This window comes from Haemaphysalis longicornis, unplaced genomic scaffold (assembly GCF_048455015.1).
Source record: "Haemaphysalis longicornis isolate Haplotype H1 unplaced genomic scaffold, Haemaphysalis longicornis Haplotype H1 scaffold_1, whole genome shotgun sequence".
NCBI classification, from domain to species: Eukaryota; Metazoa; Arthropoda; class Arachnida; order Ixodida; family Ixodidae; genus Haemaphysalis; species Haemaphysalis longicornis.
The window spans coordinates 68,144,182-68,161,600 of record NW_027526203.1 but is presented as its reverse complement, the minus strand read 5'-3'; the positions used below and the strand labels follow the sequence as shown (position 1 = coordinate 68,161,600).

General features: G+C 47.4%; 1 non-coding gene across 1 annotated transcript; it reads left to right on the top strand.

Annotated features, from left to right (window-relative positions):
- The first annotated feature begins 15,323 nt into the window (after positions 1-15,323).
- Trnas-gcu (transfer RNA serine (anticodon GCU)) lies at positions 15,324-15,396 on the top strand. The gene has a single exon. It is a non-coding gene; the product is annotated as a tRNA-Ser (tRNA).
- The last annotated feature ends 2,023 nt before the right edge of the window (positions 15,397-17,419 follow it).

Sequence of the window (17,419 nt, the reverse complement as noted above, 5' to 3'; positions counted from 1 at the left end):
TGTTTGATCCAAAATCATATCACTTTGTGTGAAATATTGAAATAGTGTAACTTTTTCTTTTCCTAACCAGAATTCAATAAGTTGTTTCTAAAGTGTTTTGTTGTTTTATTCTTTTCCTGTCATTTTACTAAGTGTGAATCATTTCATCACGTAAATTTCTACTGCTCTTGTAACCGCCGCACAGTCATTTCTTTATACACACCTTTCCTATAGATCATAACCATTTCCCTGGATGGTGGTTTGTTTAAAGTAGCTTAAATTTGTATGGCACTCACAACCACCACTCAACACCACTTCTGTGTTTCCTAGGTGCTTTTGTTTTATTGTTCCACAAACTTTTCACTACATGTGAACTATTTAGTTTCGTAAATGTGATGTGTTTTTATAACCACCTTCAATCATTTCTTCGTTTTCACACTTTTCTTGCGTTATTTTTCACCCAATTATTTTAATATGCACTATTTCAAGTTGCATAACTATCTTGTGCTTGTACCCTGTGTTTACATGTTTTCTTTTCTTCCTATTTTTTGTCAACCTTTCTGCTGTGTGTGACCTATTTAGAGTCATGAATATTGTACTATTCTTGTAATTGTACAATGTGTACCCTGTGGGCCAGGGCAGATGGGAATGAAAATAAAGTGTTTATGTTGCGAAAGCATAATACATAATTTTGAATTCAATATAAACTGTTTTACCTGAACTCTTTTGTGTTTTATGTGTACTTTGAAAGCGTTCTTACTACCCAGCTGCAGGCACTTACAGATAGGATGGGAGACTGTCATTTTAATTAGTTTAATGTTTCAATTATTTCTGTGATAGTTTATTTCCAGAAGGCCTGTACAGCAGTGGTGTAAGGTCCAATTCGATGATGCTACTGTGGTTGCCTTAGTGTATAGGGCGCTTGTGCTGATCAGGACTGGGTTGCTGTTACTTACTGCCTCTTGTTTTTGATGCGACAGTTCTTGTTGAGAGCTGTGCTTTGTGTGCTTCTGCGAGAGTGTGTGTTCAGCTTGGCCCTTCACATATGAGACTTCATGCAGTATGCAGCACTTCAAAAGTGGAAACACATTAATCGAGAAACCAGGTGACAAGTAACAGCAAACAGTGCTGAATAGCTAGTAAGACAAGTATTTGAAGTATAAATGGCCACAACACGTAGGCAACCTTGGACTGGCCAAACTTCCAAATAATGTATAAAGAATGTAAATTTCAGGCATACGGGTTTATATCAACAATATCATACTAAAGTACACAAGTCATGAATATATAACAAAGTAATGCTTGTACCAAAGACAGAAAACCAATGTAGAACAGACATCTATATACGTCTTGCATGCGTACAGTCTCAACGGAAAAAGATTGACACAAGTGATTCATGACTAGAGCGGAATGATCGCGGCAGGCGGCGCCATTGTCATTTAGCGCTCCTACAGCGACAGTGCCACGCACATTCCATTTTCTTAAGAAGGGGTGGTCGGTGTTAAGCACTCCCACAAACTGCTTGCATTTGAAATGATAGCTAGCACGCCGCTTATCCGCAAAAGCATGCGACAACTTTGCTGCGAACGTTCCTTCATTTCTTTTTTTTTTTTGTAGCTGGCGTTGGGAGCAGCGGTGTTTTCTTTATCGCACTTTTCACCCAAGCTCCCGGTTTGCTGGGCGATAGTGTTAAAAGCTGTCGGCACGAGTAAAAATACAAGCCACAAGAACGTGCGCTTTAAACAGGCGAGTTTATTTGCCCGCAAAAAATGAACGCAGCACAGCGCTACATCATTATTGCCTGTGACATAATTACGGAATTCATTACCGATCTTCCAGAAAAAAAGTTGTAGAACGATAGGCAACTTTCACTTTAAATAGAAATATTTGATTGACTTTTGATTAATTAAAATAAGCTCGTCTACGCAAGGGTATTAATGAAGCGCGAACGCTCCGCCAGCTTCCACAACGTTGCGCATGCGCGCAGGCAGCCAGGCGTCAAGGGTGCTTGCTTTATCCGGGATGCCTTGAAGTCGCGTCCATTCATTGCTCACCGCCTCCCAAAGCAGATCTGTTGACGCTCCATGTAGGTGCAGCCTGCCAGTCGCTGCTTCATTAGGCCCCATCCGTTTTGAATAATATTCAGGTCCGCTCCTTTTGGAGGCCATGGGAGTTCCTGAATGCAGAGTTGCTCGATCTTCTGCCTCACTAGCCTTTAAAAAAAACTAGACATATTTTCAGCCCATCAAGTTTAAAAAGCTATTCGAGTATCCAAAGAATTAGAACAAAACACAATTTATCAGCTTGCATTAAATGGAATTCAGCGCTATTATGTGGAGGCCTGAAGTCAAGGGTATGACGGAAGCCCGTCTGGTCGGGATGCATTTTGAAGAAGAAGAAAGACCATGACGCCGACCACGAGTTCTGTCGAGTTTAAAAGGAATTAATGTTTCGGCTTCCACACGGAAGCCTTGGTCACAATAAAATCTTGCAGGGAAATAATCTTAAGGCAAATCTTGGAGACATCGGGATTAGTTTTTTTTTCAAATATTGTAAAGATGGTTTGGGAAAACAAAACCTCTTTGAAACGTGCAGTTTTATAAGCAAACAAAAAGCAACTAATAACAGCTACTTTGAATAATTAGCCAGACATGTACTTTGTAATAGATCCTATGTACAAAATACAGCTATCAATAATTCGTAAACACAAAAATGCACCGGGAATCCCCACTTTGAGTATTACAAACAAATTGGATTTTTAGCCGTGCATTTAAATACATTCACACCATATCATCACATCTATTAACCAATTTTCAGCAAATATTTGTCTAATGCTTCTCGGCGGGGGGCATATAGGATGCCAGTAATTATACCTGCTGGTGTGAATGGGGCTCCGGTCATGTTGAAAAATAAAGCACCCGTCCGGAAATGGGCCATCCAGAATGAAGGGAATGAGAACTTGTTCGAGGATGTCCGCATAGGCTGCTGCAGTGATTGCTCCATTTATCCGGATGAGCGGTCCAAGCCCTCGGTGTGTTATGACACCCCACACATTAACGGACCGGCGACCGCTAGCGGCGACGTGTTGCGTGTACTCTAGTTCGTACCTGTAACAAAAAATAATAGACGTTCTGTATTTTGTTTGTTTACAAAGCAGCTTAAATCTTTCCGGAAATTCTCATAGTAGCGTTCAAATGAAGCGTTAACTAGTTAATTAGAGCTCTCAGATGCTACTAAAAATACAAAAACTAGAAAAAATAAAATTAGCGCTGTCACAGCTGTAACATTGCATAATTTCTTCTTAAAAAATTGACTAACACAAATACAAGTATAAAGTCAAACTGTCTCTTCTATGCACTTATACACAGGAAACTGCATGACTTACCGGGCACAATACGGCCGCCACAGGCGCCGCTGTTGGTCCCACTTGCTGCTGAAAGTGGATTCATCCGTGGACACACCGTTCATCCATTCCTCAATCGTCCACAAAAGATGCCTAGTGGCAAACTCCAACCTATGAGCCTTGTTCTGTCGCGTTAAAAGTGGCCTCTGGCAGGATATTGTACTGCGGAGCCCGAACGAGCGAAGACGTTCTCTGATGGTAGTAAGAGATAGCTGTAGGCCAGGTTTCTGTTGAATCTCCCGGGCTGTAGTAAAAGGGTTGTCATAGGCTGCGGACGCAATCAGCCGGTCCTCTTTTTCAGTCGAATGCCTTGGGCGTCCACCTCGAGCCGCATCTTCAATTCTACCCTCTTCCAAAAAGGCCCGAACAATGCGTGTAACGCTTCCAAGTGAGCACCCGACCTCCGCAGCCATGCTTCTTCTCGTCCGACCTGCTTGAAGAAGGGTCAAGATTTTGACCCTTGTCACCTCGTCGATTCGCGGCATCTTATGTCGTGTGTCGTTCTGATAAAAATTATTCGAACCACACCTGGTTTTAAACTCTTGCTTTCTGTGACATAAGCACTGCCACCCACTGCTTTTGACAGTGCGTCGTCCAGAAAATATTTGCCGGTCAACTGCCTTAAGATAAGGTAGCTCGCAGCCCTGGAAAAAAAAGAAATCATGTGCATAGGCATGTCTGTCGATAAGGAATGCACAAGCGTTTATGCAAGATGTGGGCTTTCAATTGGGCCGACAGCAAGATGGGCTGCTTTCTGCCAGCCACCCCTTCTTGGAAAATGGAATGTGCTTGCCACTCTCGCTATCGGCGCGCTGGGCAACGATTGCGCCACGTGTTGAGATTTTTCGGCTCCAGTCATGAATCACTTGTGCCAATCTTTTTCCGTTGAGACTGTACCACTACAATATTCATAAGACGTACCACTAAGGTAACGTCCCGTAAACCGCATATAAAACTACCATGAGACGTCTATTGTACTGTACGTATTCCTTCGTGTGATTTGGATGGGTTTTTTGCAGTTGTAGGAACGTTGAATATATGTAACTCTGACCCCAACGGTACATCTCCTGGACATCTGCAATGTCGATTGCTGACGTCTCCGGGATATCTGCACGACGTAACGTGGTTTGCTGGGATGATCTGTCACGAAGGTAGCTATGCAATAGATTCACAACAGCGGTGTCAACATCAAAATGAGCAAGTTTAACCTTAAGCATTGAGTGACTGACTACATCAAACGCTTTGCTGAGGTCACAGTAAATGGTGTCGACTTGTCCTCTCTGGAATACAGGTGTAGATATTTGCGTCATGAAACTGGCAAGATTAGTGACGGTTGAGCGGCCAGGGACAAATCCATGTTGATTATTCTTCAATAAGTTTTTCACATTAAAAGACAGTATGTGGTGAAGGGCCAGCTCAAAAATCTTTGACAAGGCACAGAGAAGAGAAATCGGTCGATAATTCGAGACATCAGTTTTAGAGCCAGACTTTGTGGGGATCGCGACTTTCACGCGAACCCCTTTTCTGGCTAGCTTCCCGTTGCGGCCGGCGTGCACACGCGCCTCGCTCACGCGACGGGAACCATACGGGAGGGCGCCAGCGACCGGACGGTTTGTTTCCGCCCTGGTGGAAGCGTTGACCCTTTTCCCCTCTGCCTTACCCGAGAACCAGTTCTTCCTCGATACTAGCGCCACCGTAAGGCGAAGTCTGGTGGGACGTAGCATGACGAGGGGACGCTCTCTTGTCTTGCGGATCCGGTAGCGCGCGGACGTTTCGGCGCGCTGGTCCTGACCTGGGGGAACGCGCCACAAAGGACGCGTCCGGGCGAGCTGAGAGACTGCAACCGCGCTCGCACTGCGCAGCGCTCCGCTACTCCGGTATGCCATGGGTGAGTCGAACCATCTCGATCTCTAGCGTTGTTTAATGCCTCGCTCCCAGTGTTACCGTTATGGCCTACGATCAGTCTGTATGCAGTGTATTTGATTTGCACTTTGCAATAAATGCTGCCATTGATGTTTTGCCCTCGCCGCCTCCTGCCTTTGTCTGTCTCCGCAAACAACGGACCCGTCCGCAGCCGGCGCTCGCAAGGCATGTTTGCTGAGCGCGGATGGCTGCGGGGTGGGAAATCACTAGTGTGTGAAATGTAGAACCCCACATCTGGCGCACCCGCCGCGGTGGCTCAGTGGCTAAGGCGTTGCGCTTCTGAGCACGAGGTCGCGGGTTCGATTCCCGGCCGCGGCGGCCGCTTTTCTGATGGAGGCGAAAAGCAAAAACGCCCGTGTGTACGAGATTTCGGCGCACGATAAAGATCCCCAGGTGGTCAAAATTAATCCGGAGCCCTCCACTACGGCGCGCCTCATCGCCTGCGTTGCGTCGGCGCGTTAAACCCCACAATCAATCAATCAATCAATCACATCTGGCGCCCAACGTGGGGCCCTGTTTGCGGAGACGAGCAGGAGGCACGGCAGCATCCTTTGTTCTGGCGTCGGACGATCCGAGCACAGACAACAGACTTCAGGCCTAACTGATTGGAGCGAGTTATTAGCAGAGGCGAACTTTCCTGAGAGTTAGGCGAATGATTTATTGCTGCAGCGTTTTTAATTTGTTAAGCGCCGAGTTTGCAGCAATCGTGTAGATGGCAGGACATCGGTGCCAATTAACACGTGGTCTCCGAATTTTTGTCGGGACGTTGTTGTTTATGGAAACGAGGGTTTCCGAGTTTGCATCCACGCGAGGCCGGGAGCCCACGCCGTTGTGTCAGCCCGAAGTGAGTGTGTACGGAAGCTGCAATTTGGGTCCGAGTTTTTCTTTTTGTTTTGTCGACTCCGGGAGTCGAGGCTCTGGGAGCCGTGTGGCTGGGCCACGTGTGCCGCAAAAGGCTAGCTGGTATTGCAGCCTGGCATGGGCGCTCCGATACCGCGGATTGCGGTACACACAGAACACAAATAAGCCGGAATGGGAGTAAATGGCTTGTGTCATAACTCAGTACCAATTCGGAGTTTTCAAAACTCCTTCCAATGGGAGTTTTGCCTTACTCCTATTATTTCGGCAGTTTTTTCAGTAGCATATGGGAGTTTCATTTTACTGCCACTACAATGGGAGTTTCCAGGGGTACCATTGGGAGTGTATTGTTTCCTCCAACTGGGAGTTTTCAGGGGGCGCATTGGGAGCAGTGTTGACCTGCATTCGAGGTTTTTTTTGTTTTTGTGCGCTTCATATATATGCGCTGCAGTGGAATTTATTACTGTATTTGGGAGTTCTTAATAAGGGCACAGGCCGCATTTTTATTTTTCGTTGGGGATCACGTAATTTCTAGTCTTTTTCCGCTTCAAACGTTGAATGGCGAAACATGAAAAGTTTGTTTTCTCCACAGTCAATTTATTGCATAAAAATTACATGAATACGATATACGTGTGAACATGTTAATAAGACAACAAAAACACTGAATCAACAAAACACCTACATCGAGAACACAAGGTATCTTGGTAAGAACTTTATCTACTACAACACTCCTCAACGAAAAAAATTTAAGCCATTTGCAAACAATGAGGTCAGCATGTCGTCGGTGCGCTGTTTGCTTGCACCTGCCTCCCAAACGCTGACGTTGCCGCACCCCCTGGCACGTTCCCCTGGAAGCCACAACAGCACATTCATTAGAGGGATCGCAAAACGCTTTAAATCTGCGGTAACAAATGCATAAGCATATTGGGCATCTGACCTGAAAAAAAAAATAAAATAAATAAACGGCACTGTAAAGGCGCTGAACTTGTCACTCTTGTGTCCAACTTTCAGTAATGGCTGAATGTTTGTTTAAAGCTACGCAAAATTGCACTTCTGTCCCAGACACCTGCGCTCACTAGTTCGTCAAAACGAAGTGTTCTGCTGTTCAAAAAGGTGCGCGACCCTTGTGGCGACCAACTTCTCAAAATGCTTCCTTTCCCTCTTTTCCTTGCGTGTAGTGTTCTGGGAACGAGCTTCAGGTTTTACCACCCGCACTGCCCCTCTCTGCCCTCACCGAAAGTTAAGGGAAAATTTCGGTCGCTGTGACGCCTGCGCCTGCCCCCCTTCAAAAAAAAAAAAATAAGCAGTGGTCTGTCGACTCTACAGAATGCTCCCTCGAATGGCGTGTACTGGTTATAGTTACACGCGCCTAGCGTACGAAGAGCTCCCACGGGGCCCCGACCTTCTCCCTTTACAGTGAAAGCAATTAATCGCCGGCGGCACACGGCAGTCACCCTCCTCGTAGCAGGCGCGGCTGGCACCACACCTACTTCTCAAGAAAAGCGGCCGCGGCCGCCCTGCGACGTTTGACCGGCCAACTTCACCCTCGCCTGCCAGTAAGCCACAGACACAGCCTAACAACAGCCGTCCAGAGTTCGGACAGTTTTCATTCTGCTTGCGAGTGTGAATAAGTGAGTGTTCTGCTCAAGACCCGCGCAAATCCGCATTGCTTTCACACCGTTCGGCCTCCCCAATGATGTTCCGGGCATGGTGCGCCGTCTTTCACGCACAACGCTCACCTCCAGTGGCGGAGAATCGCCCGTGCAGTGGCGCGGGAAACACGTTGAGTTTATTTGACGCTAGAAGGGGCACAAGTCTCCCAAAATGTTGCGTACAATAAAAAACGTGAAAATCTTACCTTCAACCATCTCGCAGAGGCACAAACGCGTTGTTTTTAACGAGCCACTCTCAGCGATCACTACATTTAGGCCTCGCGTCGGCTCGCTGGCGCATTCCGTCGGCTCGAAGGTCGGTGGCACGGAGGCGACGTTGCAGTCCGTCGCACGTCAGTCCAGGCTGGTTCCACAATGTTCGCAACGAGCTTCGGTTGTTGGGAAGCACTTCACATCCGTTCGTGCGGCCGCAAGTTCACACCGGCAATAAATTTTCGGGGACGCTGGAGCTCACACGACACACGACACCAACTGGCAGCCATTTTGTAAGGAGGCGTAGAGGAGGAAGGGGTGAAGGAGGAGGAGAAGGAAATGGAGGAGGCGTGGGAGTTTTTAATAGTCCCATTAGGACAAACGCAGTAATCACAGCCAGATACTGCGTTTTGTGAAGAGGTACAACCGTGGTAAATGCGCTTATTTACGACGGCTTGTGGCCCCCGGTGTAAACTGGCAGTTTTTCCACCATCATACTACCACACGTGGGAGCAGGCCGCCTGTCGTAAGGAGTTTAAAAGACGTATTCCAACCAAGAAACGCCCATTCAGGCTAACTTGTGTTTTGTGTGTAGGCGCCGCTCGCTCATAAGCTGCTTGTGTTGCAGCGAGCGTGTAGGACCCTAAAAAGCAGATGTCTCCTCACGGCTGCACGTACGGGCACGTTCAGGGTTTCTTTCGGTTGGTCTGTTTTATTTTGTTGTGTTTTTGGATGCGGGTCGTTTGCCGAAGTGAGTGACCCGAAGGCTTTCGCAGCCGGTCCTCCCAGACGAAGGCACGACCTTGGGAACAATGCGAGGGCGCATGGAGCGCTCCCCCTCTTTTGTTGATCGCCTCGCGCGAGAGAAAGGAATCTCTCCCGCCTCAGGAAAGACTTGCTTTGACCCCTCGCTGCTTGAAAAACTCCTTTCCGCAGCGTAGCTGTTTTTGCTGTCGCGCCACGCGGGCGACGGGACTGAAGGGGGGCCTCATCCCTCTTCCACTGACGGGGAGAATTACGCGAGGCAAACTTTGCGCCCGCTGATTGTAACATCTCAGGAGCCCTCTTGATCGGCTCGAGAGACCAAGCTCTGTTCACGTAAACTAAGCGCCAGTGTGTTGAAACGTATTTCAGCATTTTTACGCAAGCGGTGTTCATGTGTGTGAACATAGGGCTGTCGTTGGGAGCAAATACTGTTTCCGCGTTCATGTGTATGAATGAAGTGTTACTGATGCCAGCAAATACTGCTTTCGCATTTGTGTGGTTAAGCATCGCGCCGGGCGGTCGATGCGACCGTGTGTGTTCTTTGTGCCCTGTACCGTATAGGGTTAGAACAGGTTCTAGCTCTGTGGACATTTCCAGAGCGGTTGCATTGCTGAGAAACTTAGCAGCTGAACCATCGGATTGTGTCACGTTATCGATGCAATCGAGTTCGTATTTTCCCTACCCTGCACGCTGCGGGGTTAGGACAATTTGGCGTGCTTTGTTGACGCTAACAAGCTGGTAATTATGCCGAAGCCTTGGCAGTTGTGATATTCGACATCGAACCACATGATCGATGGGATCAAAGGGCTACTGCAGCCTGTTTTTTCCCTGCCCTATACATTGTAGGGTTTGGACTATTTATTGGGCTTTGTTGACATTAACAGAGCGATGGCAATGCTGACAACTCGGCAGTTGTCGTTAGGATCGCGCCACAAAGGCGGTGCGATCGGAGAGCTATTTTTTCTGCCGTACACTGAAGGTGCGGGGAGTTTCTTTGTGAGCTAAGCCACCCCGGCTTGGACCACATGACGGAGCGTGTTTATGCTGCTGTCTACTGTTCCGGGCGAGCTGCCGAGCCTGCTGAAGGGGTGCGGTGCGGCATGCCGTCACCAGCCTGGCTGAGAGAGTCGGCAGTCTGGTCGCTCGGCGGCCACGGGCCATCACGGATGTGCCGCCACTTGAGCAACGCTTGCTTGGGTTGGATGGTGCGATTCTTCCCGGAGCTACCCGCCTGCAGACATCAGCGGGCGATGACCGGGCCTGCTGGTACACTACCAGCGGTGGCATTAGACGAGTGGAAGCCGGCGTAGGCAACACGATGCAGTGACTAACGATTTAATCGACGAACGAACTTTTCGTCGCCTCTAGTCCTGTAGTCAGCTCTCACCGGCGTACGCAAGGAATTTAGGAGGGAGGGATGTGGGGATCGCGACTTTCACGCGAACCCCTTTTCTGGCTAGCTTCCCGTTGCGGCCGGCGTGCACACGCGCCTCGCTCACGCGACGGGAACCATACGGGAGGGCGCCAGCGACCGGACGGTTTGTTTCCGCCCTGGTGGAAGCGTTGACCCTTTTCCCCTCTGCCTTACCCGAGAACCAGTTCTTCCTCGATACTAGCGCCACCGTAAGGCGAAGTCTGGTGGGACGTAGCATGACGAGGGGACGCTCTCTTGTCTTGCGGATCCGGTAGCGCGCGGACGTTTCGGCGCGCTGGTCCTGACCTGGGGGAACGCGCCACAAAGGACGCGTCCGGGCGAGCTGAGAGACTGCAACCGCGCTCGCACTGCGCAGCGCTCCGCTACTCCGGTATGCCATGGGTGAGTCGAACCATCTCGATCTCTAGCGTTGTTTAATGCCTCGCTCCCAGTGTTACCGTTATGGCCTACGATCAGTCTGTATGCAGTGTATTTGATTTGCACTTTGCAATAAATGCTGCCATTGATGTTTTGCCCTCGCCGCCTCCTGCCTTTGTCTGTCTCCGCAAACAACGGACCCGTCCGCAGCCGGCGCTCGCAAGGCATGTTTGCTGAGCGCGGATGGCTGCGGGGTGGGAAATCACTAGTGTGTGAAATGTAGAACCCCACAACTTAAATACTGGAAAAACACGAGCAATTTTCCACATGCTAGGAAATTTGGAAGTAATCAGAAAGTTATTGAATATGCTAGTCAGTACTAGGACCAATATACTGCTACAAGCTTTTAGTATGGCTGAGGGGATACCATCTGGACCACATGATAAGGATGGTTTCAAGCGCTTAATGCATTCGCTGATGAGATTTTCATCTAGCGACATAGCACTGGGTGTTTTTATTTCCAAATATTGTTCGATAGTAGTGCTAGAGTCAGATGGTTTATCAACGGAAGAGAACTGCGTGGCAAAACAGTCAGCGACGGCTTGTAGTTCTGTTCCATTGGAGTCCAGTAGTATTAAAGGCTCTTCACTTTTGTTAGACCGTTTGTGTACATACTTCCAGAACTCAGCCAGCCTGTCAGAGGCGCTTTTTTCTAAGTGTGCAATATATGAACTGTGATCCCGTTTATAAAGGCGTTTACAGAGAGTTCGAAAGCATCGGAAATCTTCCTTGCATTCGAGAGATGGAGTGCTTTTAAGCTTTCTGTGTGCGCGATCTTTATGCTTTAGAGCACTTATAAGTTCAGACGAGAACCAGGGGGGATATTTCTGGAGTTTAGGAGTATATTGTGGAATATATTTGCGCATACTGCTTAAGATAAGTTCCGTAAGCTGATCTACTTGGTCATCAACATTGGTTTTTTCAGTTACCACAGACCAGTCAATGGAGGATAAGTCACGGTGTAAGCCAACGTAGTCACCTTTTTTGAAAGAAAATCTGGGCGATTTGTTGACGTTATTTTCAAAGCTCTGTTTTTCCCCTGGCAGAGAGAGTGTTAGTTTAAGTGGTGGGTGACATTTATCGGGACGAACAAGAAAAACGTCAGAGAGTGACACTTCAATAGGCTGATTGTTTGAAATACACAGATCTAATATGTTACCGCAAGGATTGGCAATAGAATAATGTTGTTGAAGGGAATTAAAAGCAAGAAAATCTAATAGCAGGCCGCACTTATTCTCTATGTATTGATGGTATTGAGAATATTTAAGTGTTCTCCAGTCGATACCAGGGGTATTAAAATCACCAATAACAACAATCCTGTGCTTCCTATGTGAAGCTATGACATTTTCAATGGAAGAGATCATGTCATTAAAAGAGATTGGGGTAATGCTAGGCGGCACATAGAAGGACCCAATCAACAATTTTTCGCAGCGATCAAGGCTAATTTCGACCCATATTGATTCAGGAACAGTTTCAATGTCACTTCGGCGAACAAATCTCAGAGAATTATCTACAGCCATAACTACGCCACCACCTTTTTGTTTGGTTGCACTGAAGTCGCGATCACTGCGGAAGGTGTTGTAACTTGATGGAAAATAGTCTGATGAGGGAATCTCATTGCACAGCCAAGTTTCGGTAATCACAATGACAGGAAACGAAGACGAAATAACATTAGCGAAGAATTCAGTTGGCTTAGTTCGTAGACCACGAGCGTTTTGGTAAAAGATGTACAAATTACACACCTTCACTGTCAATTACAGACTCTGAAGGATGGAGCATATCATCATGTAGAATCCCACGGAATGGCTTGAAAATGCAGCCAAGCGGCCACATTGAGGGGTCGTTCGGACACTTCATGTTTTCTTCGTCAACCATGACGTAGAATGAGGAGTACGACAAAAATTTTTTTTCAGCCGCCGGCAGGAAATGGGACAAATATTTTGAGATTCGATGTGCTTCTTGAGGTCAGCAGTGGCAGTGTCAGGGCTCGACTTTGAAACAAATAGTGCCCTTTGACGCTGCGGCCGCTCAACCACCGACAATGCACACGACTCCATGGCTCCAAGGAATGCAGGCCTGTTTCCCTTCTTTGTATTCTTTTCACCCTTTGTGGCAATTGTTGTCAAAGGGGGTCGGGTCAGGCAGGGTTGCCAACGCGTTGCTCCGAAAGGGAGTGACGAGCTGGCGGCGTAGGGCAAACAGGACTGGTCTCGGTGTCCGGAGGCGTGTCGGAGGGCGAGGGGTTGTCGGAGGTTGACGGGATCACGGAAGCTTCAAATGGAACAACCGTCGGGGACTTCGCAGGCGCGGGGGTTACACGGCGGGCCAGCTCCTCACGTAAAAAACGAACCTCGGAGCGGAGGGAGGCGACGATTCGAGCCTGCTGTTCGGCTCCGCGGGAATGGTCCTTTCGGAGACGCTCATTTTCTTCTCGCATTTGCGACACTTCGTCGCTCAAAAAAGAAATTCCCTCCAGCGCGTCGAGGAGAAGACGGCGGAGACCGGCAATCTCACCACAATCTCACCACATAATAATAATAATAATAATAATAATAATAATAATAATAATAATAATAATAATAATAATAATAATAATAATAACAACAACTTTTTGAGCAGCAACCGTAGGAATTGGACGCCTTCTAAGCATCTGTTTCTTCCGCTACAGGCCGGTGCTGTCCAGGTGCTCCCGATGAGCAGCATGCACCCGTGCGCAACTACACGAGCCAACCGCCTGCGCCTCCCTTGCGCCTGACTGCGTCTGCGCTACGTGGCTAACAGAAGTGCCTATCGGCGACAGCGCTACGTCGCTTCTGCGGGAACAACATCGGCTCGCTATCGTCGTCTTGTACGACCTTTGGTGTCCTGTTATTCGCACGTGCTGCGCTGCGACACTTTGTGACCCCTCCGCATCCGCTTGCCTCATCGGAGGATATATAAGGAAGACACTGACGCACCCGGACCACTTTTTGAGCAGCAGCCGTAGGAATTGGGCGCCTTCTAAGCATCTGTTTCTACTGCTACAGGTTGGTTTTTGTACTATTTTTTTCGTTCATATTGCCTACTCACCTGCGGCTGCTGCTCATAAGTGCTCATAAGTGCTGCCTTTGGGTTTTGCTTGCACAACATGCCTTCTAACATCGAACTTGCTAAGAAAATCGAGCACCTTGAGTCGCTGCTTCACGATAAACTTGACAATCTTGTAGACGATCTTGTGTCTAAAATATCGAAAAAGTTAGAAGGACAGGGAATTGGCAATCTTTCTGCTCTGGCTTAAAGCGTACGTTTCGTCGGTAACCAATATGATTCAATGCGCGCATCTTTAGATGAGCTGGGCGGAAACAAAGCACTGAGGGCGGAAAATGACGAGTTAAGCAAGAAGATGGCAGATATGGAGCAATACAGTAGACTCAACAACGTTGAAATCAAAGGTGTCCCTTGTACACAAGGCGAAGACTGCGCAGTTCTTTTGAAGACCATTGGACAAGTGATTGGATGCCCTATTTCACCGATGCAGTTCATCGTGTGGCCAGCAAAACAGATGACAAAAGCATTATCGCGCGCTTCTGTTCACGCGAAAAAAAAATGGATTCCTTCGCAAAGCGCGGAGGGCACGACTGCGTACTTCCCAGATAGGACTATCTGGAAGTAAGGAGAAACCAGTTTTTGTCAGTGGCATCTCACCATCGCCAATAAAAAGCTATTTAGTAAAGCGCTTGCTCTAAAAAAGGAAAAGAAATGGCGGTTCCTCTGGACAGAGAATTGTCATATCAAGGCTCGTAAGTCGGAGGACCGCAAGGTCTTTTGGATTAACTCGGAGTCTGATCGCAGCATATTCACTGGCCGTTGACAACTTCGGTTTGTTTCTTTCCATCCCATAGCTTTCGTCGTCTATCATCATGTCGTTGCTTTCTTTCGAGGAAACTAAATCCTTGCTTGCTAGTTCTACTTGTTCTTTGCTGCACGTCACTGCGCGTAGCTTGCCGAAAAACTACGACAACATTACTGGATTCATTGACTCACTGCCATTCCTTCTCATTTTTATGCGTTACTGAAATATGGCTAGGATCTTGTGATGGCAACCTGTATGGATTTCGATCGTTTAATTCTGAATATTGTCACCGCGATTCGGGTCGCTACGGCGGCTCGGCTATATTTATATCATCCCACATTAAGTACAAACGCAGGTCTGACCTATCTTTCAAATGTTTTGAACTGTGAATCCGTATGGATTAGGGCTGACTTCCCCTCTTCTGGTAATCTGAACAAAGTAATCATTGCATGCATTTACCGTTCCCCATCATCATCTATTCCGCATTTTCTACAGAATCTAGCTGCTGTACCCAACATTATCTCTGCTGAAAATAAACAAGTTGTTCTGGTTGGTGACAGCAACATTAACCTAATGGATACAGATAATATCAGCACCATAGCATGTAGTGATTGTTTTCTTGGCTTTGGGCTCGAATCCTTCATCTCATCCCCTACCCGATTTTCACCTACTGGAACTAACACTCTCATTGACCACGTATTAAGCAATGTATCACCAACGCCAAGTGCAAGAGTCATTGATGTGCCTATCGCTGATCATCTTCCTATATTTGTAACTTTACCCGTAAATCAACCTCGCCATTACACGTGTCATTTCACTTCAATCTTCAATCAGAAAAACTTACCCGCCGCGGTGGCCCAGTGGTTAAGGCGTTGCACTGCTGAGCCCGAGGTCGCGGGTTCGATTCCCGGCTGCGGCGGCCGCTTTTTCTGATGGAGGCGAAAAGCAAAAACGCCCGTGTGTACGAGATTTCGGCGCACGTTAAAGATCCCCAGGTGGTCCAAATTAATCCGGAGCCCTCCACTACGGCGCGCCTCATCGCCTGCGTTGCGTCGGCGCGTTAAACCCTACAATCAATCAATCAATCAGGAAAACTTTATCAAGGCAATTCAGGGAACTGACTGGACTTCCATTGGCAACTTTGAAAATCCTGAAGAGGCACTAAATAATTTCTCTTCCCTATTTCTCAAAGCTGTGTATGCAAATACTACAACTGTTAAATGCAAGAAAATATTTACGTTTCACCGTAACCCCTGGTTAACTCTAGGCTTGCTAACTAGTTTGCGGAGAAAAGAAAATCGCTACAGGAAAACTAAAAACAGCCATTTATATGAATCTGAGACGGGTATAAAAAATAAAGTAATATGTTGAATAAACTTTTTACACAATCGAAACGACTATATTATGAAAAAGAACTCTCTAAGTCAAAAAATGACCCAAAGAAAAAATGGAAACTTCTCAATGCCTTTTTAAACAGACCCAAGGTTAGTAATATAATTGATAAAATTAGGTATAAAGAGCTATTCTGTACTGAGTCATCTGACATAGCTGAGGCTTTTAGTGATTACTTCCATTAAATATACAATGATAGGACCAATGTATCTTCGTACCCCCTTACTAGCTGTTCCTAATCATTCTTTCTTTTAAATGCGGAGCATTTCTTAGGCTCGCCTGGTCCTCCGTCGTTGATGGCGGCGCCGTCCACACGCTCACTGCGCATGCGCAACTCTCCTCCTTACACCCACAGCTCCGCGATACTACACTATAAAAAAAGAAATAGTTAGCGGCGCCCAGTTTCGATCCCACGACTCTCTGGCCGCAACGGGAGGTACGCGGGGCTCTTCCCACTACGCTACAAATCCGGGACAGGAACAAGTGCTACGAACGCGCCTTATGTCCTTGACTCATTCAAACTACGTCAAGAAGCTACTGATACAACGAAGGCACGCGAAGCTGAACGTCAACGGAAACGACGAACTGAAAACTTAAGAGGGAGATGCTGAATTTCCCGTGGGAAAGCTGTGGCGGGAAGCGCCACGCGCCTTGCAGCTCAGTCCGCCCCGTCCGCAGCGCCTCTGATGCTGATTGTGGCAGGATGCCCCAAGGGATTGGCCAACCAAAGAATCGATCACGAGATAGGTTCGCGTTCAACCACCGTCGTCATCTTCCCGCAGGGGAACCGCCGAAGAAGAAGAAGAACGAGAAGACAAAGCTGCGAAGAGGAATGCGTGTACATTGCTCTCAGCCGGTGCACGAATGTGAACAACCTTTACCTCACCAAAGCTGACGGAGACTACCGATTCTACCACAGAGACAACATCGACAAGAACATGATGGACGAGTTTCGGCGCCTCGAGAACCACCGCCTACTCACCGTAACACAACAGAACTTGCGTGCCTTTGCCACCGGTGTGGACCCGGACGCGGAATTCCCTCTGGCGCTAGTAAAAACCAGATCACTCAACATAACGGCAACACAATGGAACCACACGGAACCGCCACGATGCTTCGCATCCTCACCAGGGTTCCCCACGGGACGATGGTGTAATTTTTTTTTCCTGTAACCTCCGATGAAGTCAATTCTACAATCCTAAGTCTAAGAAACTGTAGCGCTGGACTTGACAATACATCGGTGTTTCATTTAAAGCTTGCTGCTCCAGTTATTTCAGAACTATTAAGTAATATAATTAATGTCATTTTTAAACGTGGTACATTTCCGAGCTCACTAAAAACGATAAACTGATCCAGGTACACAAAAAGGTGATACGACAGATGTCCGTAACTATCGCCCTATTTCCATTTTGATCTCCATTGGTAAACGTATTGAAAAATTATTTTTGAAACATATTAACAAGTACCTCAACAAATTTAAATTGCTAAAGCCTTGTCAATTCGGTTTCCGTGCTGGTAGTTCTACGAATTCAGCTTGGTATCATTAACCG